Raw genomic sequence first — 27,583 nt, 5'->3', positions numbered from 1 at the left:
ATTGGCTCATGGAATTGAAAAGTCCAGGTGTAGGTCTAGCTTCAGGTATGGCCTGATGCAGCTGCTCAATGAATGTCAACCACAGGAGGTCATGTAAGCAGAAAAGTGCCTTTACTTGTTCAACGAATATTTATTGAATTTCCTTTTCACACCAGCCCTCTTCGCACTAAGGGTTCCCCAAGAATAAGGCCCTCGAGAAGGCTCTAGTCCAGTGGGTGCTACCATAGGACAGACCCTGAATGAGGGTAAAACCCACACAGAAGAAAACAGTGCGAAGAAGTGGAGGAGAGATCTAATGACATTGATGACGCACTGAAACAAGCCACACCTGAAGCTACCATACTCTAAATTTCTCAATCCCGTGAGCCAATAATTTCCATTGATCTTGTTTGCTGCATTTTGCTGGTGTACTTAGACAATTTCAACTCAAATAACCCTTCTTCAGAGAAAGCAATGCTGACCATCCACAAGACTAGGCCTTCTTTTTAACCACCCATAACCCCCAGTGCTTTACCTTCATGGCACTTATCACACCTGCAAATAGATTATGGAATTAATTTCCATAACAGCTACCTCCCCAGGAGCTCTATGTTGGCACACAGTGGGTGCTCCAGCAAGTTATTTTTTTAATACACTTTTTTTTAAAGATTTTATTTTTATCTATTTGACAGAGATAGAGACAGCCAGCGAGAGAGGGAACACAAGCAAGGGGAGTGGGAGAGGAAGAAGCAGGCTCATAGCGGAGGAGCCTGATGTGGGGCTCGATCCCAGAACGCCGGGATCACGCCCTGAGCCGAAGGCAGACGCTTAACCACTGCGCCACCCAGGCGCCCCTAATACACTTTTTTAGAGCAGTTTTAGGTTCACGGAAGAATTGAGCAGAAAGTACGGAAAGTTCCCATCTACCCCCGACCCCCACACACACACAGCATCATTAACTATCAACATCCCACACCAGAGTGGTCCATTTGTTACGATCGATGAACCCCCACTGATATATCATCATTGCCAAAAGTTCCTAAGTTACATTAAGGTGCACTCTTAGTGCTGCCCATTCTGTGTGTTTTGACAAAAGTATGTGACATGCTTCCACCATGAGGGCCACACAGAGTAGTTCTACTGCCCCAACCATCCTCCACTCTCCACCTCTTCATTCTTCCTCCTCTCCCCAAGCCCTGGTAAAATTTACTTTTTAAACAAGCCAGAAAACTCGATTTTTTTAATGCCCGTGCTAATCTGGGATTCTGATTACTGTTCTGGCCCTTTCTTCCAGCCTCCAGGGTCGTGCCTCCCAGGTTATCAGTCCATGCCTAGGACAGGACTGACCCCCAGCTGAGCAGGCACGAGCCCAAGGCACTCACCAGCAGCTCAGGAAGATGGCCTCGAAACTTCTAGGCTTATGCCCTCCAGCCTCCATTCCACTTTTAAACCAGCAACCCAGCTGCTCTCTGTCCTGAGTGCCCAAATGCATCTGGAAGGAGGCATGATCCTCCCACGTCCAACAGATTCACTTAGTGTAATGTCACCGGTAAATGTATCAAAACCCGGTAGATGTTCTATTTATGGTAATTGCTCTGAAATGTTACCAACGTGTCTCAAAATATAGGTGTTGTCTTGAGCATGTGACGAGAGGGTGAGGTATGCCTCTTTTCCTTTTCCATCTTGGACCCCCTCCCAGAACAACAGGCTCCTGACAATTAATGATTCCCTGTTTTCCTGGTTTATTTGAAGCGCAAGGTACCGCAAGCCTCAAGGTTCAGGTCTCCTGATCTGATCTTTCTAATGCCGCTTCCATAGTACTTATCAGTGCCAATGTTCAAGAAAAGAACACAGTCTTCCCATAAAGGCACGGAAAAACACCCCCTTTCATATTCTCACCTGCCTGCTAGGTTTCCTGACAAAGACAGATTGGAGGTGGGTGCGCTATGTTGCCGAGCGCTCTTCTGCTTGCAGGTGGTGATGAGTACGCTTCGACAGCAACTGATTCAGGAACAAGGACCAGTGGTGCTGGTTCTCCAACGTCCACCTCCTGGAAAAGTCATGAAGCCCCATCCGTGGCTCTGCTTGGCCTTTCCTTCATGCCTGGTCCTCACCATATCTCTGGCCTCAAGCCATCCCCCTCCCCATCCCATGACCCAAAACCCAGAAGAACAGGATATTCAGAGGGGGGCCAGTACCTTGAGCTCCGCAGCCTGACACAACAGGCCTTTGCTGTGTCAGGGATCCGGTGAGAGAGGGAATTGCCAGGGTTTGGGGCTCCCTTTACAGAAAGCATCATTCACTCAACACAGGCTTATCGAGCATGTTCCACATGCTGGATGGACGCTGGGGACAAGGGGCTGTGAAGGGAAGAGGAAAAGATGGCAGTCCATGCCCTCATGGAGCTAAAAATCGATTCAGGAGACCACTGTTGATCACACGGATTGCACAAAAAATGTGTACAACGTCCAATTACGACCAATACTACAGAGAGGTACGTGGTCCTGTGTGTGAACGACAGCAGGGATGGGTCCGGTCAGGGAAGGCTTCCCTGGGGACTTCGAGGACTCCAGGAGTCACTTCCTCAACTCACTCAGGTCTTGCTCAAAGTCGTGTCGTCAGAAGAGATGTGCTGGACCCCCTGAAGTAGCCCTCCCTCAATCCCCCCCTTCCGACTCCCTGTCCTCACGCTGTCTTCATTTCCCACCTCACTGATCACCCCGAGATTACACTGCACGCCCACCGGCCTCTCTTTGCTAAGAGAACAGAGGTCCCATTGTCTTGTTTTGTTCTACCAGCAGCACCTGGAACAGTGCGGGCACACAGGACGTGCTCAGTGAGTATCTGCTGAATGAACGAGTCAGTTGTGCCGATTTCTGAAGGACCACTGGGTGGTCCCAAGGGGAAAGTGACGGGAACAAACACCTTGTCGGTGCAACCAGCGTCACTACCGCTCGAGGGTCTAGCACCCGGGGCGGGGGGGAGGTGACGAGACGGGACCACTGAGGATGAGGAAGCAGGAAGCAGGAGCCAGGCTACAGAGGCGGGTGTGATGTGGTCTGGCATTGCTCAAAGCAAAACTGGGAGCAGCCAGAGTTTTCATCTTTACCGTAAAAGGAAGACAGAGCTCATGAAGGGAGGCTGGAAGGGTGGTTAAAATAGGACCAGATTTGCCCCAAGGGATGGGCACCCTGTCTGCGGATCTGGGTGCACCACAGTGGGCGCGGAGGCTGGCTGGGAGGCCGCTGCAGAGTGCAGGGAGAGAAGCAGCTTGGTCTGCAGTCGTGGTGGTGGGCAGAAGTCAAGGGGGGCCACATATACCTGGGACGTCAAATCCACAGGACTCGATAAAGGGCTGTTTATGAAAACAGAGTCTGGAGGGGAAGGTGGGGAATGTTCCCTGGGTTTCATGCAGCCAACACAAGACCCAACACGGCAGACGAGTCCCTCACCTCCCAACGGCCAAGGGCAAGCATGGCTTCTTGGAAATCCTGGCTTACATTTTTTTACACTGACCCCAAGCCCACTGCCTTACAAAGAGGGGCTCCAGGGCCACCCCATCCACCAGACTGTGGTGTCCTTTTCCCACCAAATGTAAGGCCATGGATTTGTAGGATTTTCTTTTCCACTGTACTCATGATTCTCTTGCTTTTCCCCTAGCTGACCTAAAATAGACAGTAAAACATGAGGAAGGGGCCAGTCCTCAACCCACCCAGGGAGAAGAAGGTTGCCTACAACACAGTTACATCTCCAGGACCCACCACAAAATTACAATCTCATTCATATTTTAGGTTCTATCGACCACATAGTTGGTGAATTTAATCCACCTTTGAAACCCACAGAGAGCCCACATGATATCGAATATACAGGGCTTTTGTACAATTTCAAAATACAGGGTGCTTCTGGTTAGAAGTGAAATTGCCAGGAGAAAATTTGTTAGTGATCAAGCTTAGCATGAGGGGAGAATATCAACCAAGAGCAGCCACGTGCACGAGGGTGCGTGTGTGCATGTGCACACGGGTGCACGTATGTGCGGCTCAACGGGAGGAGAGAGAAAATATCAGTGAAGTGGGGAGGGCACCTGCTCTCAGACACACACGCACGCGTGCGCACACGTACACGCTCTCGAATCTGAAATGGAGGCAGCCTGACCCCTCCGTGGGTTACCATCACCACCTGTCAGCGCGTGTTAACGACAGAACGCCGCACTTCTCTCTGATGTACATAAACAAAACCCAGAGCTGTTAATAGGTTTGAAACGACATTACGGATCGCCCAAAACAAAACTGCGACTGTTTCAGAGACAGAATGCAAAGGAAAGAAACCGCGGAGTGGATGCAACTGCCCAGAATCTCTCCAATGTGGGGACACAACAGCAGCGGCAAATCTTTTACTCCAAACCAAGGCCAGGAGGCACCGGAGCCGCTGCTGGGAAATCCGCTCAGTGCAAGGAGGTCGCTGCCCCGTCCCTTTCTGCCGCGCCCCGTCAGCACCTGCTGGGGTCAACGAGCAAGGATGAATCCCAGTTCCAGTTCTGGCCGCCAACCTGCAGCATTTATATCCAGCCCCGCTCTGCACACCCGTGGCTTCACTTCCAACAACTGCAGGCAGCTAGCCCCTTCCCGACCCTACGACAGGCCCGTGGAAAACTGTTAGCCCTCGAGCATCCGCTGGTTAGGTAATGTCGCCTCGTGTCCCGTTACAGACTGGGTTCCATTTCCAGCTCTGCCAATGACTGTGTGATGTCAGGAAAGTCACCTAACCTCTCTGAGCCTCAGTGTTTTCCTCTGCAAAGCAGGAAGAAAAGATCATTACCCCCACTCACTGCACACACCCCGATTCCAGAATTGTCTGTACGGATTAAATGCAATGATAGGTGTGAAGCGGTAAGAAGCAGTGAGCAAAGTAAGCGGCTCATACTTTGTTAATCTACCCCTTCTTTATGCGGCTTAATGTTAGATCGTTTCCTAAGCTCTTGACAAATATTAACTGATTTCATCTTCAAAACAACCCTGTGAGGCTGATACTGTTATTTCCTCTGTTTAATGGATTAGGAAACGGAGGCATCGAGAGGATGGGGTCGTGCCCACGATCCCAGCTCGTCAGCGGTGGCGGCGCATCGCTCAAACCCACGCCTGAACCCATGTGCTTCACCCCTGCACTTCACAATCTAGAAATGTTCGTTATTCCCATTATTTTAATCCCTCATTCTAAGCATCTTCAAATCCAGCTGATTTTCCTTCCTTTTACCCATTTCACTCAGCTCTACTTTTCCCTCCACTGCCATCACCTGAGAAAATTCTGGTTCCCCCTGCTCCCATCCACCCTGCACATGACCCCAAAAATCAACGCTCCTAAAATGTTACTTTCCTCCCATCCTACCTGGTCAGACCCTTCCACAGCTCCGTTCCACTTGCAGAGTGAAGCCCACGCTCCCCTGGGTCCTTCATCAGCTGGACCAGTCCCAACTGTCTCATCCCACGCTGCTCGTGAACCCTCGCCTCCAGCCACCTGGTCCCCCCACCCCGGGGCCATACAGGCCTCTCCACTCGTCCTGCGTCCCCTCTGCTCACACTGGCCCTTTCCCAGAAATGCCTCCTCTGTGCCCTTCCAGACTCTGCACGTCCTTTACCCATCCTCTGCCGTCTACAGCTCAAATCTGTGGGTGAGTCTCAGGAGGCCAGAGACGGTGTGAACTACAGCAAAGAAGGCGACAGAAGAGGTATCCTCCGGGGGATAAATCTGGAAGCAGATTTCTGAATAGACAGAGAGAGAGGAAAAAAACAAGGAAGCCAGTGATCTCAACGCTGAACTTTCTTAGCAACATCTCCTTCTTTGATTAAAAACAACACAGAAGTCTCAAGCTGGTGTCCAAGAAATCAAATACAACCCACAGATGTGTTTTTCTTTCCTTCACAATTTTTTTAAATACATAATTTTTTTAATTCGCCTGAAAATTCAGGTTTCCAGCTTCTCTTTAAACATGAGAAGATTTAGCCACCTTGGACTCCCATTCTCCCCGTATGTCAGAGCTGATCTGTCAGCAGCTGTTCCCTCTACGTGGGGCATTCACCCTCCAGTTAGCCACAGTCCCCACCACTCCCGATTACTCAACCCTGAGGTCAGGCTGCATTTATCATTATGCTTACACTCTTTCTTTCCTTGCAGTGGAAAGTACTTCTTGTAAGTAAGTCCTGTCACAAGAAGAAAGATCAAACATAGACTAAGATGGAACACACATTTCAAGGCGAAAAAGAGACAAATACTTTTGATATGGAAACAAAGAATATTCTTACATCTTTAATATGCAAACCCACTATTCCATTGACTCTTTGTGTACCTACCTGGCATTGTGGGCATTTGCAGTGGTGACCCCAGGTTTAGATCCTTCCTGGGACTCGGACCTTCCTGCCAAGCCTTATTCTGCTTGCCTCTGGAAGATGGGGAAAGGCCATCCTGGAAACCATCACAAACTAGGACTGTACCCAAAGGCTGGGTCCAATGCCCTGAACCTTTTCCTCACTTGCTTTGTGCTTCCAAAGCATATTCTCACCTTTGGATATCTGATTGCTCACAGGGCAGGAAATCATATAAACTCATTCCAAATAAGGTACAAATGCCTGATGATGGTTTCACATAGTCTATCTTCAGGTTACAATTTAACAGGTGCCTACAGTGCTTTAAGCTAGTGGTTATAAATGGGCTTTCTAAGGCCTTAAGTTCCTCTCAGGTGCTGGTGTGGGAAACCGGTTATGCGGAATGAGGCAGAGGGAAGCCCAGATAACTCACCAGACCAGCTCCAATTTCCCCTGCATTATAAAATGAAGTTCTGTGTAAGATGCCATCAGAGGGCGGAAAGGAGGTGGGACAGTTCTACCACTTTTAAGGGAAAGAATGTCTAAGTTTTGGGGTGCCTGGGTGGCTCAGTCATTAAGCATCTGCCTTTAGCTCAGGGCGTGATCCCGGAGTTCTGGGATCGAACCCCACATCAGGGTCCTATGCTGGGAGCCTCTCCCACTCACCCTGCTTGTGTTCCCTGTCTCGCTGGCTGTCTCTCTCTCTCTCTGTCAAATAAATAAATAAAATCTTTAAAAAAAATGTGTAAGTTTTAAAAGCAATGATGTAGTCATTACGGTTTTGGTTGCAAGCAAAGAAAACCAACTCAGACTGAGTTTACAGTAAGTATAATGGCCCAAGGAGAGAGGGGGCACGCACAGAGCCTGTGGGAGCTCGGACAGGGCAGGCTCGAGGGCAGGCAGCAGAAGGAAAGCCTCCGCACCGTAGCCCAAAGGCTTGGACAGTAACCTACAGGCTCTGCTGTTGGAACGAGGGGCTTCCCGTGGGGCCCTCTCTTTATTTGACTGACCTGGAATTCTAAGTCCCAGAAAAGCGAGCCCAGGACTTCTCACCTGTGGCACTGCTGACAGGTGGGGCTGGGGAACTGCTGTGGGGTCCTGTGCAATGTGGTGTGTTTACGAACACCCTGGCCTGTCCCCCCCTAGACGCCAGTAGCTCCCCCTACCACTCACGACAACCAAAAGTGTCTCCAGACACTGTCAAGTGTCCCCCAGGACAGAACTGCTCCCAGGTAAGAACGATCAAGTTAGCCCAACTTCAGAGATACCCCGGCTGTCTTAGGGTGAGGGGCTGCGAGGGTCTGGACCCTCAGCTTCCACAGCAAAAGGCAGGTGCCTAAAATTACCCTCAAGACTCAATACAGTACTTACCCCACAAGGAAATCAAAGACTATTCGGTAACGAGTAATTGAAAGCTAAAATTGTACCAATGACTAGCTCGGTCACCTCAAGCTTCAAGAAGCAAGGGCTCTCTCTCGGCCACCAGAAACAGCCAGCAGAAGTAACGGGATGGGGAACGGTGACCCGTTTCTGCTCTCGTCTGCCTCCCCACCTGCCTGTCTCATCAACGACTCGGGAACTGAAGCTCTCCAAATCCAGTGCAAAGAGAAACGGCTGGTTCCATGAGAGGCGTTCCAGTCTGAACTGCCCAATCTGGACTTCTCCACGGTACCTGACAGGATGTAGAAATCCTCTGAATGGGGGTGGGGTGGGATCACAGGTCAGTTCCTTGTCAAGCAAGAGAGCAGATTTGTTCCCCCTGACCCCTCACTCCAGCCACACCACGTGGGTCCCGCGCTGACTCCCACGGGTTCGGGATCGTGTGACTTCGTGGCAGCAAATCTCTCTCTGCCACCATGTGCTTGGAATGTTTCTCGCCCACCGGGACACAGCTGACAGGGTTAACTACAAGCCTCGTATCTTGGAAGCCCTTCAAAACTTTCAAACCTAGTTCCACCACAACAAATGGCTTTAAGATCATCCAAACGATGAGAGGAGGAGGAAAGGGGAAAAGCGAATGGAAATACACAAGTAAGTAAATTATTGAGTCTCTCAAGAACCTGAATGACCCCAGCATGTTAGCCTGAATTTACGTCTGCTCTATATTTGCAATTCATTCTTAGTGCACAATTACATCTTAAGTAGATAATCCTCTGCAGAACAGTTCTTCTGTAAACAGCCAGTAATTTTGATATATTAGAATTAAAAGAAATTTCCTAAGGCCAAATTCTGCCATGTTTTAAAAATATATACCTTGGTTATTCCAAGAATAATTTTGCTTCAGGGACCCAATTAAAGTTATCAAAACTGTAGGTTCTTCTGGATGCAAAAGATGCAATATATTTTGCACATACGTCTACTGTTATTATTTTTCAGGGATTTCATTTTACAGATTTAAAAAAACATCTTCAACCAAGGGGAAGAGTTTTAGAAGATCACATAATTCTAAATTGCAAACAAAAAGCACAAAGCTCTGTAATCACAAAGGCCTGTAATGAAAGGAGGAGCCGGTTTGTTCACGGACAGGTAAAAAAAAAAAAAAAAAAAAAAAAAAAATGCCAAATAGGTTTGTTTACGAGATGCTGCAATTCTCAAAACTTTGAAGTTTAAGATGCGGTAAGCACAGTTCATATGAGGCATAATCAAGAAGTGGTTGTTTGTTTCTGTTGCTGCAAAATTATGGGGTGTCCCATATGGGCTAGCATCTTGTACGGTTGTAGATATGGTAATTACCCTGCAAGAATCCTGACATTCCCTGCTTTCCCGGGGAAGAAAGGGGAGCAATGATAGGGACAGGTGATGACAGCCTTTCAAGCGTCTCAATCCTCCCAGCTACAATCGTTTAAGGTATGAGCAGCAGAGCAGCCAAAGAGCCAGAGAGACAAATGGAGAAGGTGTTACATGTGAACAGGTAAATCAAAACGGTTCCACTTATTTGTGAGATCTGTCAAATTATTTGTCAGCCTGATAACTGGGGGAAGTTTCTGACATATTTCAGTTAACCAGGTATTTAACTTGCAAAGAAGATTTGAGCAGCTTGACCTTTATCATTTCATAATGAGCAAAGAGTTTGCCTGTCACACCACGATTTCTGTTATACGGCTTCAAAAAGCGGGAGAGAGAGAGAGAGAGAGAAGGTAAAACCACATTTGTCCATTTCCCTGCTGAAATATCACCAAGTCAACCTGTATTATGAGGTCCAATAGACTGGACCCCAATCCGGCCACCAGAAATAACAGTTGACTGGTAGGCAGAGGAGGGACCCCTAAATCTATTTCCAGATTTTATTTTCAAAAATAAGTTGGATTTTGGGTGCGCCTGGGGGGCTCAGTCTGCTGAGCATCTGCCTTTGGTTCAGGTTATGATCTCGAGGTCCTGGGATAGAGCCCCGCATAGGGTTCCCTACTTAGTGGGGAGTCTGCTTCTCCCTCTCTCTGTTCATGCTCTCCCTCTCTGTCTCTCTCAAATAAATAATCTTTAAAAAAAAGCTGGATTTTTTTTTTCCATAATGTGGTGAGCCAGCAAACGTTTTCTTAAAGGGCCAGGCAGTAAATATCTTAGACTTTGCAAACCACACAGTCTCTATACAGCAACTCAACTCTGCCACTGTAGCTTGGAAGCAGCCCACAGCATGCCGTACATGGCAGAGCATGGCTGTGTCCCAAGAACACTCCGTCTGACGCAAAACAGGTCGCAGGCCAGACTTGGGCCATCATTTGCTGATCCCTAGAAGGGAGCGGGGCTGGCTCCATGTACCTTCAGCGCTTCAGGGCTGCTCCAAGCTATCGGAGGTTTGGGGGAGTCTCTCGACGTGGCAACTATGAGATTTTTGCTTCAAACCATCAGAAAAAAAAGATAATAACAACAGAGTTTATCATTTACTATTTTTACCTTGTGGATTCCATCTTCCTCCCTCATGCAAATTCACAACAGGGACTTTCGGTACATTTCACGCAGACGTGCCCGAAATGGCCCAAGTGAGAGCACATTAGTCTTCAATCCCTATCACAGCTTTGGCAGGTGTAGCAGAAGACGGAGGGAAGGCGTAGCTGCTTCTCAGCCACTAGATCCCTTTCCAATCCCAGGAAATACGCCCAGCTTCTCACTTAGGCCAGAGTGACCCCAAACAGCCTCTCTGCAGGGCCCAGAGATCACCCTGGCAGAATCACCCAAGTAGGATCTGGACTCCATGTCACAGGCTGATAATGCTTCCTTTTCAATTTGAGGCATTGGGATTTTTTTCAAAGCATCATTCTCCTCGAAAACTAAAGCCCTGAAAACATTCAATGCTTTCGAGGAAGGCTGGCTCTTTTCATCTGTTACAAAAAGCCACCTTCCCTCCACCCATATTGATTAAAACAAAATTGTTCGTTTCGCATTTAATTCATTTGTATCTCAAAGTTCTTGAGTAATGTGAATGAATTCTCAGCGTGATTCTTCCCAACGCTATGCTTCAAAACAATGTTTTGATGCAAACTCTAATTAATACCAATTTGTAAAATGTGAACATTAAAAAAGATTTTCAATTATGAAATTGGCATCCCAGTCACCCGGACCTCAGAATTCTTTCCCCGAATCTATCCTGCCTGTTAATAGGGCGTCCGCGTAATTGGATGGTTGATTTCATCGCTTTGGGGCTTCTTCTTCGTCCCCCGCTCTGAGGCCCTTAATGGAAAAGCCCAGACTTACCACTTTCAAGGTGAATGAGCAACCGCCTGGCCTTGTTTAAGACCCAAGACGTGTCATTCCGCCCCTGAAAGCTCCTGGCCCCATCCTCAAGCTAGCCAGCCACTTCCATGAGGAGCAATGAATAGAAAGAGCTTTGTAGGTGAGGGAGGCTTTTTAAGAGGCTGAGGGTGGCTTTTCTACCCACGGTGGAGCAATTTAAATAACAAGGGTCAGGATTAGCCCTTTGTAGAGTTGAGGTGGAAAAAAATCTGCAGAGGCAGTGAAATGAGAAAGGTGGACAGGATTCATTCTCCTACAATAGATCCGTTTCCCATCTTGCTAAGCACACACAGCCATAATTACATTGCCTTCCGCGGACCTGTATACACTCTTCCTCCCGGCCGTCAACACACATGCGCCTCTATAGATGAAAACCGATTTTAATATAGAAACCTCGGTATCTATAATTCATGCTCTTTAGCCTCTCCATATTTATTCTGCATTTTAATTAAGGCCAAAATCTGAATACTTTAGATGGATGGTTTCTTTCTTCTATGCATAGCTTATAGGCAAATTACCTGGCAGAAGCCCAAATGTTAAGCAAACACAATAGAGCCAGAGACTAGAGTAAGCTATTATCTGGACACAACCAGCCCCGGAGAGCTTAGAAAGCTCTTGCCTCTGAAAGGTAACCATCTCAAGATTGACAGGGCTCATCCTCCCTGCAGTCGTGACAAAACGAGAGGATAAAATGCCAGAGTGGGGGATTACCAGGATATCACACCTCTCCATTGGAAAGCAGCAGTGGGTCCCATCTGGTGACATACACGGAGAAAGTGTTCAAGGGGCCGGGGAGATGAAGGGACTTGGAAGACCTGACATGTGCTGCGAATTCATCATCAGGACCCAGAACTGAAGTTCCCCAAACGGGCACTGGAATGACCCAAACACAAACAAACAGGCCCAAAATCAGAAAACCCGTTAGCTCCCACTTGAGTTTGGTTGAAACGACCAGACTTTTCAACAAAATGTTTGATGCTTTGAAAACCGTAGGATGTTTCCTCATCAATAATTTATCAAGGAAGGTGATCTTTAAAATGTGAGACTCCACCTAAGCCTTGCCCAAGCAGGCATCAAAGCTTCTACTTCAGTTTCCAAAGAAGGTCAAATCTGAACCGATGCCTGTTTGTAAATAAAGTTTTACTGGAACACAGCCATGCTCACTTGCTTTTGTATTACCAATGGTTGCATTCGCTCTGGGGTGGCAGAGTGCAATACTTGGGATCCAGACCGTCTGGCCCACAAGGACTAAAGAATTCACTCTCTGACCCCATACAGGAAAAGTTTGCTGGCTCCGCTCCCAGGAATGGTCCTCCACTTTCTGCCTTTTATTTTCTTCCTTCAGGAAAAGAAGGGGCAAACAAATCAGAGACATTTAGAATTCCCAGACTGTCTCCATTGTACTGTTTCTATTAGTCTTTACAGAGCAATAAGAAACTACAGAAAATTCTCCCCAAGTGTCTTCTCTGATAAAACAGGTGAAACAGCCTGTACTAATTTTTCAGCCCTCCTAACACTGTACCGCAAATCACTTCTAGATTAGCTGACAGCTATGAAAACAACACAAAACCACCACGGACAGTGTAAGGGCCAAGCCCTGGGCTAGTATTTGACCCCCATCGTTGCATGTTAATATCCATACCACCACAAAGTACGTCCTGCTAGAATGCCAATTTCACACCCTGGGTAAGGGACAGAGGCAGTTTTGAAAACCAGATCTGTCTGATTTCAAAATCCCGTCTTCTCAATTACTCTACACCATAAGCTGCCCGATCTCTGGCCCCACCTCCACTGCTGACAGCAACAGCTGACATTTTATACACTTACTCCACCAGACACTGTTCCATTACCCCTCAAAACAGACCCATAATGAGGATGGTGAGACCATCACACCCATTTCGCCAATCAGGTAGGTGAAATGACTTGCCTAAGGTTATGCGGGTCGTGTGAGGTCGTGCTGGGGAGCTGGCTAAAGAACAGACCAGTAGGTTCTTCAGCTCTCCGGAGCTCGGCCTGCCATCTATGAAATAAGGGGTGTAACTTTGCAGGACTTTGAAGATGTAGCAAAAAACTGTGATTGATTTGCTTAAAAAAATAATGTTTGTGGGCCACAGAATAGACTTTCAGTCCCCTCCAAGCCTCAGAAGCAGCTGCCCGGGGGTCACCATGGACATTAAAACTCTGCCTCCGGGCCCTGTCATGGTGGGCCTTCAACTACGTATAGCTGGAGCTCTCTGGAGAGGACACTACTAGGATAGGTACATGAACTTCCACCGTGCTCAGGGTTCCCAGACCTCCAGTTAAAATGCACACTAAGTAAAAAAATATTGAGAGAGCAGAAAGAGAATGTAGATGATACCACTATTTAAAGATGTTCTTGGATGCTTACATTTTTTTTTTCTCCTCCCAGGATTTATTTTGCTGTCTCTGAGAGAATACTACCCAATTTCCTTTGCAGGAATCACCTTGCCCCTATTAGATCAACTGGATTAAACCGAATCTCAAATGTGCTCTACCCTCACCTGGCCAAGAACAGGCCACATCCCAACTCAGGCCTCTCAGAGCTGGTTCTGGAAACTCCAAACAGAGGATGTTCGATTGGAGGACCCTTTGTGGACCCTGGTAGCAAGAGCCTGTGCTACAGCTGAGTTTCAGATCTGCCAAGCCCAGCTCCAGCCTTCCCTCCATTGGGGGAACCACCACACGGACTGACAAATCCCTGTCTTGTAAGTTAGCCAAACTGGTTTCTCTTACTTGTAACCAAGCAACACTAATTTTTTACAATTCCAGAAGCACTGTTCTTAAAAAACATTCAGTGTCATTTCAGCCTTATTTGGGGTCTCCTTTCTAAGAATTTTTTTTTAAGAGAGAAATCGCGAGCACTTGCCCACACCCACCCATGCATAAGTAGGGACGGCGTTAGGGCACAAGGGTAGAGAGCATCCCAAGAAGCTCCACGCCCAGCGCAGAGCCCTCCCCAGGGCTCAATCCCACAACCCGAGATCACCACCTGAACCTAAATCAAGAGTCAGACGCTCAACTGACTGAGCCACCCAGGCACCCCTAAGAATATTTTTAAACCAAGTTTTCTACTTTTGCTTTAAAAAAAAAAAAGCTAGATAGCTATTTTAGGATGCCAGGTAAGGCAGAAATTTACTAGGTATGAAGAGACCTACAAAGTGAAATTTTAAAAGTTACACTTCATTAATACTTGTCTTAAAGGGAAATAGGTACAGATATTTTTATTTATTATTCAGATCTGATCATCAAATGTCTTAGCTTTCCTCTCCAGCACTGGCCCTCTAGGACTTTGATATGCTGAGATTCTCTGACCTCAACTGGGTCTTGACCTCAATCTGTTGTCCAAACAGCTGCAAATGTGCTGTAAAGCAGTACAGTCTACTCCAGATTTTACTACCTATCATTTATTTCATCCAGTTATTTCACTAAATGCTTTCATGAACATGATCCACGATATCCACGGTATTTCTTTCTTACTTTTATAAATATCACAAGAAAGGAAATAGAGTTACTTGGCACCCCTTGCTCATAGGGAACCCTACACACAACTCTTTTCTTCTCAATGGGCTTATAAATGTACTGTCTAAATATCTGTCCTACAATTGAGATCCTTGCAACAGTGTCCCATAATATTTGGGATGAAATCCAAACTTCTGACCATGGCAAACAAAGCCCACCGTTCAATGGCCATCACCTAGGGCTCCAACTTCATCACAGACCTTTCTTCTCTTCCTCCCCTCCCCTCCTTGCTCCTTCTCCCTTTGCTCCACCTCCTGCACTTTATCCCTGCTCCCCCAGCCGCCGTCTGTCCCTCACACATGCCAAGCCCCCTCTCACCTCAACGCCTTACACTTGCCATCTCCTCTGCCTGGAACACTCCTCCAACCTCCAGGACTGGCTCCTGCTCGCCATTCAGGCCTCAGCTGAAACGTCACTACTTTAAAAAACCCTCCCGGATCACTTCACCTAAAGTACCCCCACTCCCGACTTGCTCCCGCATAGCACTGTTCTGCTTTGCCGCGCAGAATATGTTGTTTATGCTTTGCATCCTTACCTGTTGCCTCAACTACAATACGAGATCCATGAGAGCAGAGATTTGATAGTTGTGGCATGTAGAACAGTGTCTGGAACTGCGAGCTTGTGAAAGACGCAAGGAGGGAAGAAGGGAAGGGAGGGAAGAGCTTTGTGAAGCACTGGCACGTCCCTTTGGCTGCCTATTAACTTCTATAACCTGTTTTAGAAAACTAGGACACCATGGGCCTCTCCCCTAAACCTTCTGATCATCATAATAGCGATTCCTCGGGGGGCAGGGCTAAGTTCTGTGGGACTGTATAAGTTTGATAGACCCTCTCTAAGAAAAAGAATATAGAATTATGTACTTGAGGGCAGGTATAGAAGGCCGTATTTATTTAAAATGAGAAAAGAAAGAATTTTGGAAACTCAATCCCTTTCTTCTTGGATCTCTCTAGGTTATTTGCCAGAAATACTCAAATTAGAAATGCTTCCTGACAGGGGTCTGGCCTCAGCCACACATCTAGGACACTCCGCAACCCCCAGTCACCCCCAGAAGTCAGGGGTCCAGACCCATGAGAGTTCCAGAGGCTAGGCTTCTTTTGTTTCCCCGCCCATCTGCCTCGCGTGGATAAACCACGATGCTCGACCACATTCTGTCTTCACTCCTACCACCTCATTCAACCCATAATGCCCAGCCCCCAGAACAAACCCCCACTGCACAGAGGGGGCCGCTAAGGCAGAGGGGACCGCTATGGCGGAGGGGGGCGCTGGTTCTCGGCAGGTGCACGATCGGGTCCCAGAGAGTGTGCAGTGTCCCGTCTTCTTAGGAAAACATGAGCTCTTCTCAAGAATGTTACCCTCCCCAGGTCTGTCTTACATTCTTATTCCATCTGAACAATTTTCTTTATCAATCATTTCTCTTCCAAGCCATGGTTCACTTTAAGTTTCCTGACCACACTCCTAACACCTTTGTTTGCTTTCGTTATTTCTATGTTTGAGCGAGTTCTAGATTCTGTGCCCCCCCCTTAGCAGGCTCTGTGCCCCCTCTTGCAAGTCACCAAGGCAGGTACATGTAATGGTAATAACGGGTGTCCTCACAAAGAACTGGGAGGAGAGGGCAGACGACAGGACACAGGAGAAATCCCGGCCAAGGGCTGTTTCACTTTTGCACAAGAGAAGTGCAAATAAAACCCGCAGTGGTCTCTCCCTGACCACATGGAGAACACCCCGCGCTGGTGAGGCTGGAGGGGGGGGGGAGGGATTCAAACTTGCACAACCTTTTTCTGGATGCATTTGGCAACTTCTGTCAAAATTACAGATGCATTTTGACTCAACAATTCCACTTCCAGGAATGTATTTATATGCGTGTATTACTTACACTCACATGCGGGTGAAGAAATGAATGCCTAAGGTTATTTATGGCAGTGTTATTTCCAAAACCAGCAAGTTATAAACAATCCATATGTCCATCTTTAGGGGCCTGGTTAAAGGAATCATGATACAGCCACACAGTGAAGTATCATAAAGCTGGAAAAAAGGAATAAATGAGCTCCTTATCTTCAACTATAAAAGGAACCATAAGATATTTATTGAAAGTAGAAGCAGGGGCGCCTGGGTGGCGCAGTCGTTAAGCGTCTGCCTTCGGCTCAGGGCGTGATCCCGGCGTTCTGGGATCGAGCCCCACGTCAGGCTCCTCCGCTGGGAGCCTGCTTCTTTCTCTCCCACTCCCCCTGCTTGTGTTCCCTCTCTCGCTGGCTGTCTCTGTTAAATAAATAAATAAAATCTTTAAAAAAAAAAAAAAAGAAAAGAAAGTAGAAGCAGGCACAGGACAGTATGTATAGTTGAATGACATTTTTTATTAAAAAGGAAGAAAATTAATAGTTTTTTACTTAGATGAATAAAAACATCACATGAAGGAAAAACAAGAAACTCATAACCGCAGTTACAAGTTTTGTTTTTGGAGGGCATGGGAATTAGGATGGGAGAAATATTTTCCACTACTGATCTTTTCATCATTTTTTGTCTGGATCCACATGACTGGATACCCTTGTCAAAAATTAAAATTAAAAATTAAATGGGTCGCCTCACACTCATCAGGAGGACTACTGTAAGGAAAAAAGAAAATAACAAGTGTTAGCAAGGATGTGGGGAAACTGGACCCTTTGAGCACCATGGGTAAAATGGTACAGCCGCTGTGAAAAACAGTAGGCACTGCCTCAAAAAATTAAAAGTAGAATTAGCAGTGTTCCTGGGTGGTACAGTCAGTTAAGTGTTCGACTCTTGGTTTTGGCTCAGGTCATGATGTCAGGGTCACGAGATCGAACCCCTCGTCAGGCTCTGCACTCAGCACAGAGTCTGCTTGAGACTCTCTCTCCCTCTCCCCCCACTGTCTCTCTCTCTCAAACAAATAAATAAATCATTTTAAAAACAGAATTACCATAGGATACAGCAACTCCACTTTTGGATATATACCCAAAAGAATTGAAAACGAGGTTTCCGAAAGACAGTTATACATTCCTGTTTGTAGTGGCTTATTCACAACAGCTAAAATGTAAGAAGCAACCCAAGAATCCACTGAAAGATAAACAGAGAAGCAAAATGTGGTCCATCCACACAATGGGATATTATTCAGCCTTAAAAAGGAAGCAAATTTTCACAAGTGCTACGAAGTCCACACGGACAAACCTCAAAAATATTACGCTCGATGAAGCAAGCCGGTCACAGAGGGACAAGACCACTCACACGAGGCCTTTAAAGTAGACCGACTCATAGAGACAGAAAGTAGAATGGCGGGTCCCAGGGAGGGGGGATGGGGAATTTAAGTTTAATGGTATAGAGTTTCAGCTCCACAAGACGAAAAGAGCTCTGAAGATGGACGTTGGCAACGGCTGCATGACATTATGACCGTATTTAATGTCACTTAACAGTGCACTTAAGAATGGTTAAGATGGCAAATGTGATGTTATGTGTGTTTTACCACAAAAAAAAAAAAAAAAACTGGAGAAAACGATTAAAATGGGGAGACTGGAGACTGAATCATTAAACATCTGCTCTCCGAAGAACAGTATTACTGGACATTAGTCATCATTTGAAGATTTATGTGATATCAGAAAATCTTAAACTCCTATCATGCCAAAATTTATCAAATCTAAGAAGGGTGGAGGGACTTCTTTCAATTATAAATTCGTGAATTTGATGTTCTAACAAAGAACATATTGAAGGAGATGGTGGTGCTGTCCTCAGCAGAGAACCAGCTTTGTCTGCCCAGAATCCTTTCCTGCCTTGTCCTGCAGCAAAGCCCTTCTACTTCCCACACCTATCCCCCTCACCATGTGTGGACACAGTCCAATCACAAGCTCACTTCCTGTGCCTACAGTGGCATGTGACTCAGGCTGGCCCAATAGGAGCCCTCTGACTTGGAGTGCAGTGATTGGCCCATGGTAGGGCACATGACCCAGCCAGGCCAATCACAGTCGGTATTCCGGGAAAGGCAAGGGAAAGCAGTGGTTCCCGCTGAGACTGTGGGCATTAAAGACACTGAGGCCTGGGAGCTGCGGCTGACCTTCTCTGCGGCCATGTTGAATCATAAAGACAGTTGAAGACGAAGCCCTACGGAGAAATGCAGAGCAAAAAGATGGAGAGAAATGGGGGCCTTGTGGCATGGGTCCAGCTATAGCTGATGTTATGACCAATCGCTGGTCTTTTTCACTTATTTGAACCAATAAATCCCCACACTGCTGAGGGCGTTTTGAATTGGTGTCTGGCGCTTGCAAGCAAAAGCGTCTTGGCTAATACACACTGAATCAATGATCAGCAGCGCTGAGCCGTTTGTCCAGTAATCAGGATGCTTCACGCTGGTCCCCTTCCAGCTTCTCGGTCCCCCTTACAACCAAGGACCAAGCTTGGCAGTCGTGCTGCGGTCCTGCTCTCATTAGCTTCAGCCTCTTGCCTACTGAGGTAGTGCCGCGAATCAATCAATACTTTACAGGCACTGTTCTGACAACAGTCAGTGCTGTCAAAAAGAACAAATCTCCTTTAACAGCGACTGTCCTGGGGGTGAAGATAAAGCACTAGAGAGGGCAGTAAAGTCGCCACAACCATGGGCTGTGATGCCATTCACTCCACCTGATTCCTCCCAAGTTGACTCACAGCAAACAGTTTAAGAGGACGAATGACGGAAAGCAACATGCCATCCAGAATTCCTTCTAAGGAAGTTAGCAAGACTTTTTTTTGAAGTTTTGATATCCAACAGAAACCAAATTCAAGATCCTGCTCTGCTGTGGGCTGGCCGTGTGTCTGGGCAGCCACCTAAGTCCTCTGTACGTCATCTGTAAAATGAGGATGCTCATTGTCCCTATATCACAGGGTCGCTGTAAGGACCAGTGACATACCACAGGGGAAGAGCTTAGCACCAAGAAAGTGCTCACCACAAGTTAGCAATCAATATCATTTATTCATCCAGTAACATGGTTTGACCTCTTATCAGCAAAGCCCAGGGAAAGATGAAGCAGAGAATATAAAGTTTATCAGACATGGGTCCTAATTTCAAATAACTTACTGTTTATTAATAAGAGAGCTAGGAAAGTATTCACATTAACTGTTAATAAAATAATAATAGGCCACACTTCCTGGGCCAGACCCTGGAGATTTGGTGATCAGTAGGACAATGGGCTCTGTCTCCATGGAGGCCATGTGTTATTGGAGGAGAACGGTAATAAATAATTCACTACCTGATTTAAAGTTCTGGTAAGGACTACAAAGGAGGAGTCCACGGTGTTAGAAAAGCAATAGCAGGGACTCTGAGGTGGGATGTCTTGACGTGAAAGTCATGTATTAAGAAAGCAGCCCTCGGAGAGCCTGGGGAGATGGCAGAAGGCAGAAGCAGGAGAGGGGAGGGGAGGAGGCCAAGCAAAGGGGCAACTTCATGCAAAGTCACCTGACCCCGCAGAGGACCGGGAGTGTAAGTGATGACTCAGAGTTGGCCCAACCTGACCCCAGCAGGCCAGACCTTCATTACCCCATGCCCGTCAGCCGTTGGCAAAGGGTCACCCTGGGAGACACAAACCCAGACCCTCCTGATTGTTTGGGGCATGCGGTGCCAGTAGCCCAAAGGAAGTCCTTCAGTGGAGATGTGCAGATGCAGGCAGTGGGAGCAGAAACCCAGGAAGCCCGAGAGGGGCCCTCGGAGCAGTGGAAGTGTCCTAGGGGACACGGGTGGAGCCCCACAGTGTCCACCACACTGGGGACCTTGACCCCCGGTAGGATGAGGTATCAAGAACGGCTTCCCTGAGGAATGACATTTTCGCTGAGTAGGAGGAGCTAAGCAAGGAGCAGGGGTAGCTCAGTTTGAGATCAATTAAGGGGTTATTTAGGTGCAATATTTTTGCGGAGGGCCGTGAATCTGGGGATCTTGTAGGACGCCATTCCCATCTGGGCTCGGTCTGCAGCCGTGACACGCTCTGCTGAAGCCATTCGTGGCTGGTGCCAGGTGGCCAGTTTGACGGCTGCCACTGGTGACATGCACGTAACTAGAGATTCAGAATCTCGGTGGGAAGCGCTTGACAACCTCAGAGCTAAATGACTCACCCTTTCAGGGGCCAGTTCATTGCTCATCCCAAATCCTTCCAAACACAGAGCACCTGGTACAATACAAAAGGGCACCAGTACAAAAGGCTCCCTTAATCCCGCAGCCCCTGCCTGTGATCACGTTTGCCTGGTGCAGAAGTTCTGAAGGATCTCCCCTTTCACTGCCAAGCATGTCCCTAACTCCTACTAAAAAAGTGAGGTCCAAGAAGTATGTTTTAAGGGAAATCAGACCTTGGTCTACTGAGATCAGCACTTCTCACCTGGGGATGGGGGGTGTTGTTCCCCCAGGAGACGTTAGCAATGTCTGCAAACATTTTTCTTTTCATAACTTGAGGTGGGGGTGGGGAGTGGCATCCGTGGGCAGAGATCAGGAGTGCTGCTAAGCACCCCACAACGTGTACAATGACCACCACACAAAGAAATGCCTGGCCCAAAATGCCAACAGTGCCAAAGTTGAGAAACCATGAAATAAAACAATGGTTAAAGGTGTGGCAAAGGTTGGATCTCCAATCTACGACCTCTCTCTTTTTTCCAAGTTCAGTGATGTGGTGTGTGTAAGACACAATTTTTTTCAGTATCAAGTAGCAGAAACTATGTTCAACTATCTTAAGCATAAAGGATTTCTTGTTCAAATAACTGATTAGTCCAGGCACGGATGATCCAGGGGTCCAAACGATGTGATCAGGAATCATTCGCTCTCTTCCCACGTCCTCTCCCCCCCTCTCACCACTTCCTCTGTTCTTTTTCCTCCCTTTCTGCTTTACCCTCAAGGGGACTCTCACCATGTGAAGCTCTAAGGAGCACGGGCTTATATCTTGCAAAAATGACCCCTGGGAACAGGAGAACTTCTTTCTTCCAATCCTGTAGTTATATCATGATCTAAGAATTGGCTTGACTTTCTTTTTTTTAATTTTTTTAGAGAGAGAGGGAGCGTGGGGGGGGGGGTCAGAGAGAGAGGGGGAGAGAGAGAATGTTAAGCAGGCTCCACGCTCAGCACAGAGCTCGATCTCACGACCCTGAGATCATGACCTGAGCCAAAATCAAGAGTCAGATGCTCAATCGAACGAGCCACCCAGGTGCCCCAGAATTGCCTGACTTTCTAACTGGGGCAACTTGACCATTACTGAACCAGTCACTGTAGCCAGGGGATGCAGAACTCTCAAAGACTGGGCCTGAGTCCCATGTCCATATCTGGAGGCAGAGAAAGTAAACCCACCCAGAACCATATACTACAACTGCATCTCCAGGAAAACAGGGTGCTTCAGGTGTGAACTGTGCAATCAGTCCTCACATCAATCCTGAAATGAAGATGGTATTTTATACCATTGCTCAGACATGGAATCCCATTGAGACGGCAACATGGCATAGTTGGAATTGCAGTGTCTGGGGCCAGATGGACTGAGTTCAGCTCCAGGCTCAACAACTGACACTGGGTAATTCTTATCTCTTGTGCTTTGATTTCCTTGTCTGCAAAGGGAAATGGTTTGTCATGGCAATTCATGAGTTCATCCATAGGAAGGGTTGCACTTGACAAATGTCATCTATCCCTTCTGGAAACTAATCCAAGCTACTCATTTTACAGAAGGAGAAACTGAGGTCTGGAAGAAAAAAAAAACAATCTGACTTCCTCCAGATCCCACAGAGGGTCTGTGGCAAAGGCAGGACCAGAGGGCCCACCTGTCCTGACCCAGGGCTCTTTTCATGACACCCCAGACCCTTCTGAAGATTTCATTTCACTATAAATTTCATCAGCCCCCACAGGTGGAAATTTTCCACCAGAACCCAGCACTCGCTGATTTTATAAACCCCATCCACTACGGCCTGCCAGCCTTTGCCCAGTGGAAAGCCTTCCCAGCCAGGATGGGGTTGTAGGGCCTGACCTTCCCCCACCGGGTGCTCGTCCCACTCCCACAGCTGGAGAAGACGGAGGGTCCCATTGTCAAGGCTCGCTCGCCCTGCTCTGGCTTTCCCAGCAGCCTCCCTCTTGCTTTCTCAGGCTCCCTGGAAATCCATCAGCTTCATGATATTTATTACTTGCTCCTTCCATTTACGAGTTAGCTATGGAAAGGGGGAAGCCGTGTGTTCCTTTCAGACAGCACGAGAAGTGGTGAGAAGAAAAGGTTATGGCTGTGTTTGCTTTACTTAGTGCTGTTTTCCCGCTGCTCACGATCAACGCACCCCAGCAGTCCAATAGCATATTATTAACCGAAGAGCTTTTTCCGATCAACACCAAACAGCCGCTATAATGACACAGGGCCTAGGTAGAGAGGCAGAAATAAATGCTAATCTTAAAATTAAATTGCTATCTCTTTGCATGTCTGAGAGGACGGGACAAGGATAATGGGCGTAAGTGATAGGGAACGCGACCTGGGGAGAGGTGCCACCCCTGCCACGGTGACCACAGTGAGCCCTGACGCTCACTGAGCACCTGTCGCCTGCCAGACACTGCGCGTCAGTCCCTTCACGCCCTCGACGACCTGCTACAGATGCGTGGCTTCTGGACCGTGTCATAGATGAGGTAACTGAGCTTGAGAGAGATCAAGTAACTGGGACCAAGTCATACCAGGCATAATTGGAGAGGCACGGGTCTGAATCCAGGCTATCTGGCTCCAAATCCCATGAATGTAGGCATCATGCTAAATTACCTCTTGAACCCGTGCATAGGGACATGATGTTTCTCGGGTCTGAAGACACCTTTCATCAGTTACTCATCTAACAAATATTTCCCAGCTGCCAATTGTTAGCCCCTGTGAGGTGGGCACAAAAAAACCACCTAGAACCTTCCATGGCTTCCTTTAAGAACTGGCTGATGCATGTCCTGGCAAGGGAAAACAGGCCTCTTCCGAAGGAAAGAGAGCTAGAGGACACTCGCTGGGGGGGTCCCGCATTTCCTTCCTGGTTACCAAGACCAAAGCCAGCAGGGAGCTCGTGTGGCTCGGCTTCTCCACTATCAAGAGACCTCAGTTTAAAACCCAGGCTTGTCTCTCCTGTACTAGGTACCACCTGTGGAAGGTGACACGGTCTCTCTCAGCATTTTCCCCTCTTAGTGCAAAATGGAGAAGAGAAGCCTACGTACCGCTTGGGGTTTTTTTTTTTTTTTAAGATTTTATTTATTTATTTGAGAGAGAGACAGCCAGCGAGAGAGGGAACACAAGCAGGGGGAGTGGGAGAGGAAGAAGCAGGCTCCCAGCAGAGGAGCCCGATGTGGGGCTCAATCCCAGAACGCCAGGATCATGCCCTGAGCCGAAGGCAGATGCTTAACGACTGCGCCACCCAGGCGCCCCCACTTGGGGTTCTTGTAGGGATTAAACGAAGACCTTTACCGATGCAGCCGAAGCTCCGAGTTTGCCTGCAGGAACCAGGCTGCAGACTGACCCCCGCTGCTCCTCACTGTCAGACGGTTTCTTCCGTCATCCTCGTGCTCCTGGCCTCAAGAATCCCTGGGGCCACCCACTGAGATCTCGTGCATCCCGTGCCCTCTGGTGGAGTAGAGAACCATCGGCACCCAGGGCTCCAAAGGGCTGGCCGTGGGAAGGCAGCCTCAAACTCCGCACAGCGCTGGCGTGTGGCCAGCATCCAGTGGTGTTCTGTCTTCACAAAATCCAAACGGGTTTCCTCACTAGGAGTCTGAACACGCGAGTGGGTAATGGAGCCATAGCGACGGATCTTTCTCTGTAACAAACACTCCTCACACTGCTGAGCTGAGATCACCTGTGGTTGAGCCACTTCTTCGGTACCAATTCTCCATTAAATAGGGGCGTTAGGGCAACGCCCGCCCACGACAATAGCAAGCAACATGTTCAGGCCCTCACTGATGCCAACATCGAGTTAAGCACTCCCTAAACGTGAGTCCACGACCCCTCACCACCTCTTCAGTACAGACGGTAACTATTCCCGCTTTGTGTGTGGGGGCATCGCAGCTCAAAAAGGCCACTGAGGTTATCCAAAGCCGACACTTTATTACATAACTGCTGTATGAGGCAGTCTCTTTGAACTGGAAAGGGCAGAGCCCAACCCAATCTGGGTTCAGAGAAAAAAATAATCCCATAAATATCTTGGCACATACAATTGGAAAATTCAGGGGCAGAGGCTAATTCAGGCAAAAAAGGATCCAGGCTCTCAAACGGCTCCTGCGACACCCCCTCCTTGACCCTGCTTCCTGGGTTTCGGCCTTATCCTCGGGGACGCTTCTCCTTCCTGGTGACGAAATGGCCACCAAGAAGTCTAGGCATGCACACGAGCAGAAGGTCAGAGAAACGGAGTGTCTGTCTGGTGCAGTCCGGAGTTCCAACAGAGATCTCCGATCGCGCTTCATGGTCCATCTGGGGTGTCCCAGGCCAATGCCCTCAATCACTTTCTGTGAGGAGGAAGTGCAGTCATGTGATTGGACAGACCTCAGTTGTCCGAGGATCCCTGGAGTCAGAGACTGGGAAAGCCACACCCCAAGGGCCTAGACAGAGGGCGGGAGGTGCATTCCCCAAGTGGTAATCAAGGAACCACTAGCAGCATGAGATGCCCGACAAAGAGCCACAGGTGCCCTGTCTCAGGTTCTCTTTTCCTCGCTCTCCTGATCTAACGGCACACCATGTCTGATGCTCCTTCCTCTGGCCCATTTTCCCCGACCTTGTTCTCTGACCGAGAAGCAGCAGACAATAGAATGCAGGAAGTTGTGTAACTCTGAAGATAGTCGAAGAGCGGGGAGGAGGAAGCAAGAGAGAGAGAAATGACTTAATTCTTTCCCCCAAAGTTTTGTAGCAGCCTAGAGGTCTCTCGTTTATGGATACACATTAAAGAATCTTTTCATGAGAGCTGTTTTATGTGAGAAAGCCGTTTAAGCAAGAAGGCACTTGGCTGCTCCATCTAAATGAAAATTTTCAATTAGTCTGAAGAAGTTAATTACACCATCCTTTAATAACTGCCCTGTGATTCTGCAAATCCTCTATTAATTGATTCAACCGTCTGCCCCCAAACCAAGAATCAGCAAACAGGTAGAAAAAGACCAAGAAAGCAGCGGTAGTGGCGGAAGAAAAGGCAAAGACAGACGTGCTATGTTCTCTGCTGGGAAGGTGAGGTGCAGAACACAAGTCTGGGAGAGTTACGGGAAACTGCAACGGGTGAGAGATTTGGGAAGTTCGTTCTACAGATCAAAGGAGCTCCCGCAAGCCGTGTGCAACATACACGATGCTGGCAGGATGCATCCCGCTGCTGCACAGCTCCGAGGGGAAGCAGTTCCACGGGCCTTGAGCCAGACCATTAAAAAAGCACGACTGGAGCCATATTCCGTGGCCCGTGGCAGTTTGGGAAACTGCTATGAACAGCAGCTTTCTGTGAGCTAGAGAAAATCCTTAACGCAGAAGTCAGAAACCAGGGAATCCAGTGTCACCTTTGCAAAAAGTGACTGCTTCGATCCTGCTGAGGCACACAGCACAGGGTCTGGTAATACACGCATCAAAGCGGCCTGAGTTCGGATCCTGGCTCTGCTACTGGCTGGCTGCATGGCCCTCGGTAAAGCCTCTTGGGCTCTCCATTTCCCTAACTGTTAAGTAGAGGAAATACACACGTCTATATCATAGGAGTCTTATGATGGTTAAATGAGAGAGTGCATATAAACTGCTCAGCTCCTGGAAAGTGGTAAGAATTCCTTAAATTCTTACTGTTGTGTTAGCCAGCCATTACCCTAACAATGCTACACGACAAATCACTCCCCAGACTCAGGGGCATCCAACAATAAGCATTTATTTCTTGCACACATATCTGCAGGTTCGCTGGAATTCAGCCGGGCTTGGTTTCAGCACGCAGGTGGGGCCCAGGCCTGCTCCACGTGCCTCTCATCCTCCTTGGGTGAGACCAGAGGCATGTTCTGCTCATGGAGAAGAAATGCAGCAGCTTAAGAGGGCAACCCTGACTCCAGAAACACAGTTCAAGACTCTGTTCATACCTGCTAACTCTCCATTTGCAAAAGCAAGTCACATAGCCAAAACCAAAGTCAAGGGCAGAGAAATGCACTCCCCCGTGGAGGTGGGAGAGAAGGAATTATATTTGGCAAATAACTGTCTGATTTAGCACAACCATCTTAGTTATATGGGATAAGGACACAAATCACTGCCAAGCAAGCTCTGAGGAGTATCAAATGAGTGTTTATTAGAGACCGAATTCTATTCCCCAAAATCGGTATTTCGAAGCCCTGATCCCCAATGTGACTGTATCTGGAGACAGGCCGTTGAAGAGAAGGTTGGGGTTACATGAAGTCATACGGATAGGGCCCTAATCCTGTAGAGCTGCTGTCCCTCTAAGAAGAAGAAGAGACATCAGGGCTGCAAGCACACCGTGAGAAGGCAGAGGTCTACAAGCCGGGGAGAGAGGCCTCAGGAGACACCAAGCCTGCTCACACCTTGATCTTGGACTTCCAGCTGCCAGAACTGTGGAAAATAAAGTTCAAGTGTATTACCCAAAGAAAACAAAACACTAATCCAAAAAGATATATGCAGCATATTTACAACAGCCAAAATACAGAAGCAACCTAAGTGCCCACTGATGGATGGATGGATGGACGGATGGATGGATGGATGGATGGATGAAGAGGGTGTGTGTGTGTGTGTGTGTGTGTGTGTACACACAATGAACTATTACTCAGCAATAAAAGAGAATGAGATCTTGCCATTTGTGACAACATGGATGGACCCAGAGAGTATTCTGCTTAGTGAAATAAGTCAGACAGAGAAAGGCAAATACCTTATGATTTCACTTCTGTATGAACAAACAAAAAACAAAACAGGCCCATAAATACAGAGAACAAACTGGCAGTTGCCAGAGTGGGGGGAACGGGGGAAAGAGGGCAAAGGGGAGTGGGAAGTACAGGCTCCCAGCGACGGAATGAATAAGTCACGGGGACGAGAGGT

At 47.8% G+C, this 27,583-nt stretch overlaps 1 protein-coding gene across 3 annotated transcripts in view; it reads right to left on the bottom strand.

The window, feature by feature from the left end:
* CBLN4 (cerebellin 4 precursor) overlaps nt 1–27,583 on the bottom strand; it is a 269,591-nt gene that overhangs the window by 106,088 nt on the left and 135,920 nt on the right. The window contains exon 3 of one of the 3 annotated variants that reach the window (XR_008959330.1): nt 25,655–27,103. The exons of the other annotated variants lie outside the window; for them this stretch is intronic. The gene's annotated coding sequence lies outside the window, so the exon portion shown is untranslated. Of the gene's footprint in view, nt 1–25,654; nt 27,104–27,583 lie in introns of those variants that run through there. 3 annotated transcript variants of the gene reach the window in all.

Source organism: Ursus arctos, unplaced genomic scaffold (assembly GCF_023065955.2).
Source record: "Ursus arctos isolate Adak ecotype North America unplaced genomic scaffold, UrsArc2.0 scaffold_16, whole genome shotgun sequence".
Taxonomy (NCBI): Eukaryota; Metazoa; Chordata; class Mammalia; order Carnivora; family Ursidae; genus Ursus; species Ursus arctos.
The sequence above is the reverse complement of the archived record's forward strand: the minus strand, read 5'-3'. Positions and strand labels throughout refer to the sequence as shown.